Raw genomic sequence first — 6,004 nt, forward strand, 5'->3', positions numbered from 1 at the left:
AGTGTCAAAGCATACAACATCACCAAACTTCTCATACGCCGCTCTACTACGAGCATCAACCCAAAGAACATCTAGAAAACGCCCATCTTCACCTTGCCTAAACACATGAAAAAAATTAAAATTATCGTCTTTCATCTTCTCAAAGTAAGAAAACATCTCCCTAGAATCACCGCCTTTCGTCTTTTCCTTTTTCATTTTAGCAACATAATCATGAATATCCTTCTGTGAAAAGGGCATGTACGCTTTACCATTCCTTCCCGTTGACATAAAATCATACACTTGATTTGGCAGCATGCCAGATTTCCTACAAACCTCAAATTCCCAGCCTACATGAGGATTATCTTCAATGAACTGCTTCTGGAATGAAGCAATTGTTCGGGACTTACCCGGGGTTGGGTGGTGATTTGTGTGTTCCATGACTGATATTCGTATAACCCACTGCCCTACCTCATTCACACTAGAAAATACATGAACGAGACATTCACATTTCTTAGAGTTGCGTACACCACTGCCAACATGAACCTGCAAATCAGAAGAAACAACACCACTGACCTTCCGTTTCCGGTCAGGCAAACCATAACACTCACAAGTCCACATAAAATTACGCTTATGTTTAACTATTATTCCGATTTCAGACCCATCATGTGACAAGCTACTGCTAGTACATTTCTTCGATGAACCACAATGACGGACAAAACAAAACCCCTTTTGCCTCCCGTAAGCCTTCAATTGAACATCAATTCCCTCCCAATCGGGGAACACCATACCCTCCTTCACTTCAGGAACTTCCTCTTCCTCCCCATAGGCAGTCAATACCAATTCTTGGAGGGAGTTTTGAAACCATCACCCCCATCCTAAAATTTCCAACAACCATATATTATCACTTCTAACAATCTTTTCACAAACAACAACAACTACTGCCACTGCATATTATCTTTAATTTTATTTCTTATCATTTTCATTCACAATTTATAACCACATATCTAATCAGCTCTAACACATGTTATAAATTATTAATAATTAAATTAACTTGCATAATATCTATCTAAAACAATAAAAGGTTCAATTACAATGTGAAATAATGCCACTAGATCAGTCCAAAAATAATCAATCAACTATAATCCTAACTACTCATACCTAACAATTACCCATTAATAATACATGGAAATCAGAGCAATCATTAATACAGATTAAATCATGAAAGTTCAATACTCATAATTATTATTCAATAATATTCATTAATTCGATCCATTTCATTCATTTCATAAACACTAACCTCTAACTAACATAATAAACACGGAATTCTTACCTCATAACTAATTCATAACTAACATATTAAACACGAAATTATAAACCTAAAAAACCCTAATTTCCGAGTTGAGAGAACAATAAAAAAAGGCTCCATTTACCTTGTTCAGATCTTCTTCATCGTCGGGAGATTGAGGTTCCCACCTCCATTCGAACGCCCCCTCTTCGTCGTTTAGTAATTGCCCAGATTCACCGTCTATTTCCCTCAAACTCATCGAGATAACATTAATCCGTCTAAAAAATCAGAAGATAATTTGTTTGTGTTTGTGGTTGCACTCAATTTGTTTGTTGAGTTCAATTTGTTTGTGTTTGTGGTTCATCAATAATTTATTTCAATTGAAGAACCAGAGGAGTAGGGATGAGAATTGGGGATGAAGAAGACGAATTGGGGACCAGCTCAATTATTTCCATGTCGCCAGGTCCAAGTTGGCACTTCTTCCATGTGTGTTTCACTATTCATTTTTAGTTTCCCCCCAAAAACAATTTACTTTTCAATTTATCTTTTTTTCTTGGTTCTGATATGTATTGGGCTTGACATATCAGATATGTGAAAATACTTCCTCGGCCCTGTACCTTGGTTCGAACGTAACTTGGGAGGTTTGCATGATGTTCACCTGACACGTCTCGAACCTTAGGAACATGTGGTTGTTCGAGAAAAAGAGAACTGATCCCTCGATGGTGTGTAATAGGAATATGCATACGCCTCCTTGGCGAGTCGAAGCTTCCATAGAGCGTTTGGCCCCTACTGATGTTGTGAGGTGAACGAGCAATGAGGACGGATGTTGTCCCGCTCAGCCCGTAGAAACTCAACATTTACGCGTCAATTGGAGACGGTAAGAATGGTCTTGGTATGGTGGTGAGGGATAGGGAAAGTGATGTGTTTATGGCTACTGGACTATGTAGCACGACCAATTGGCCAATCCTTTAAGCGGAAGCTGACGCTATTCGGTTTGGTCTACAATACTCTTATGAAGCTGGGTTTTGAAATATTGAGGTGAATCGAATCTGATTATCTCTCCCTAGTACAGCTGCTGCAGTTAGGCTCCGTTTGGTAGGGCGTAAAACGTTTTCATGGAAAACGATTTTCCCCTTTTAATCATTTTACGTTGTTTGGTTGGGTAAGGGATGTAAAACAATTTTTCATTACTCTTTCAAAGATGGAAAACCCTTTTCCATTTGAAAGGGAGGGAAACCACTTTCCTTCTTTCCTCCTTACCTCCCTCTCCTTTCTTCCCCTCAATCTTCACGATTTTCTTCCATTTTCCTTTAAGTTACCAAACAAAGGAAAACTAGTTTGGAATTGTGTTTTCTTTTGAAAACTATTTTCCATGGAAAATCATTTTACAATGAAAATGTTTTACGCCTTACCAAACGGATCCTTAGTGAGGCGCGAATGGACTAATGTCCAAGTAGTAGTAGATGATATCCTAGTTATGGCTTCTAATTTTACTTCTTGTTCTTTTGGCTTTGCCCATAGATCTTATAATATGGTTGCGCATGACATTGTCAAATCTTCCTTCTCCCTAAGTGAAGTTATGGTTTGGATGAAGGATCACCCAGCTGTTATATTACCCCTTTTCATGACTGACAAGGCCTTCCTAAATCAATGAAGTTGAGTAATATTTCCATAAAAAAAGTAAGAAAAGTTGCATGTTGAAATAATATGAGAATTTGTAGAATTTTCTAACTTTTCACTGTTAAATAAAATAAAATGAAATTATAACTACAATAATTTTTCACGTATTTTCACACTTTTACTTTTCCATAATTTTATCTCCCATTAAACAAACATGGTGAAATTGAAAATTTTACACATTTCTACAAAGTCCAATGCAACACATTGTTAGAGATGCGAACATGAGTATGATTAAGGTGGTGTTTAATACTACTTGAACTTATCTTCTAATGTGTACCGTTAAATACGGGCTTGGCCGTACCCGTATTAAAGGAGAAAGTCCACTTTACAAAACGAAAGGAGGTTCCACCTTAAAATCATATGGCAATAGGGAAGTAACCCTTTAACCTTAATAAGTGATTAACTCTCTCATCTTTTATCAATATGGGTCACTCACATATGTTATTTGAGAAGGTTTGCTTCAACACTCCCCCTCACGTGTGAGATCACTTTTCATTTCGGTCACGTGCAATATTTCATGGGTCGGAGAGTGTTTCTCGACACTCCCCCTCACACGTGACATTTTAATTTGGCCCAATGTATTAACAGTCCAAAGTCTGAGTCGTGGGTCAGGCTCTGATACAATGTTAAATACGGGCATGGGCCGCACTTGTATCAAAGGAGAGAGTCCAGTTTACAAGATCAAATGAGGTTCCTCCTTAAAACCATAGGACAATAAGAGAAGTAACCCCTTAGCCTTATTAAGTGAGTTTTTCCTCATCTTTTATCAACGTGCGACACTCACATAGTCACATGTGTTGTTTGACAATACTTGCTTCAACAATCACTAGTATCTTGTTTGCCTGTTTGGACATGTAGGGTCTTAAGCAATAAGACTCTTATCCGAACCACAATGTCTAATGAATTCTTTATCAAATGTTTTTAAACTTTTACATTTTTATGTATATGAAATATGCGGGAAAAAAAAAGAAGTTGTGCATGAATTATATTTGTATGGTAGTATTATTAAAATTTATAGTCGCCACATATGGCTACAACACAATCCGATGCATGATTGATTTCTCGATACACACGATGAGATGTAAATTTTCCTGAATGAGTTAGCAAATGCTTAATATCATCTGTTACCAACTGAATCTTCTATGGATGTTGTGGACGTTTACCCTGCAAATATGTAGTACCTCTGTTTCATGAAGATGTTTACAGTTACTATTTGCACAAAGATTAAAACAAAAGTAGAAAAGTTAGTAGAATATAATAGCATATGGATAAAGTAAAATAAATGTGTAAAAAGGTGGGTGAGTGTAAGAAAAAAATGAATAAAGTAAGGGAAAGTGAGTGAAAAATTGTAAAAATTGTGGGGGTAAGAAGGATAAGGTAGTAAATTTTTATGCCCAATAATAGAATAGAACAAAATCTAAAGAACATTATGAAACGGACTAAAACGAAAAGTGTAAAGATCATTTTGATACGGATGTACTCCCTCTGTATTTATTTAAGAGATACACTTGTCTTTTCCGGCCGTATTTATTTAAGAGATACACTTGCCATTTTTAGTAACTTATCAACCCCACCATCTAATTAAATAATATATCTACACCCCACCCCCACTCCCTAAAATGACATGGTCCCCACTTATTTTTCTTATTAAAATATCTATTCCACCCCACTTGTTTTATTACTTTACTTCATTCAATTTTTTTCTTAATACCCGTGCCCGACCATGTGTATATCTTAAATAAATACGGAGGGAGTAGTATAATTAAGGATGGAAATATCCAGTGGATGATCCATGAACCCGGTCACCCGATATAATTAAACGGATGCCGAATTAAATGGATGAAAAGCTGGTGATGGATGAAGCGGGTGATGGATGCGGGTGATGTTTTTTTATCTATCACCCGGTCCATCACCCGTTTACCGCCCGATCCGTCACCCGTTTATTTTAAATATATTATTTATATTTATATTTAAACATAAAACGTATTGATAAATCCATTACTTATTAAAGTTAGTGCTTGTTTTACTTTTTTTTAGTTATAAGTTATGCGTAATAAGAAATAATTATATGTTTCGGAGATGAATGTAGGTATATTTTTTTTTTTTCTTTTGGTTAATTATTATGCATATTATTAGGTGGTGATTTTTTAATGGTTTACCATATTCACCCGAAAATCACCCGATCCACCCGGTTCACCCGCGGGTGATGGATGGACGGAATGCGGGTGATGAGTAAAGCGGGTGACGGATGGACGGGGTGGAGCGGATGGATGCGGGTGATGCTACACCCGATCCAAATCCCACCCATTTCCATCCCTAAGTATAATCAATAAGTTTCATCATATCCTTAATGAAAATATGACGAATATGCTCAACAGCTAATAAATGACCGTTTGTAGGGAGATATTACTTCCATAAGAATCAGAGATAATGTATCAATATTGTATATACGACTGATAACATTACTCTGTATTTCCCAACATGAATTGTGATGGTTTTACGGAATGCTCCATATATATGTTAAATTGTTAGATTGCAAATAGACCTATAGAAAATCGACTCGACCCAAAATATTGGGTCTTGAACAAGATTGTGCGATTCCTAACCCGATTTAATTTGAACCCGAATAACTTGAAAAATAATGGGTCAAAATCTGACTGAACCCGTTTTTTACATGGCCGATTGAAAATCTATGTATTTATAATAATAAATTAGATAACGATGAACTTTAACAAAATAAACACATTTTTGTTATTATGATTTTGATTTGAATTATACGCCACTTTGTAGTTGCATTTGACTTAATATAAGTTTGTGTATGAAAATTTGTTATTTTGTGCGCAAATTTTGTACATTTATTACTCAAATTAATAAAAAATATAATATGTAATTTAAAATCTATCAATCCGTTCGGTTGACCTGAATTGAAAGTTTTAGGTTTTGAAAAACATTTATAAACCCGAATTTAAAAGTGATTGATAGAAATTAACCCAAACCCAAAAATAACTTTTTATACTCAAACCCGACCAACCCGTTTCTCACAGTTGTCTGACAACGTTT

This window comes from Spinacia oleracea, chromosome 3, assembly GCF_020520425.1.
Source record: "Spinacia oleracea cultivar Varoflay chromosome 3, BTI_SOV_V1, whole genome shotgun sequence".
NCBI classification, from domain to species: Eukaryota; Viridiplantae; Streptophyta; class Magnoliopsida; order Caryophyllales; family Amaranthaceae; genus Spinacia; species Spinacia oleracea.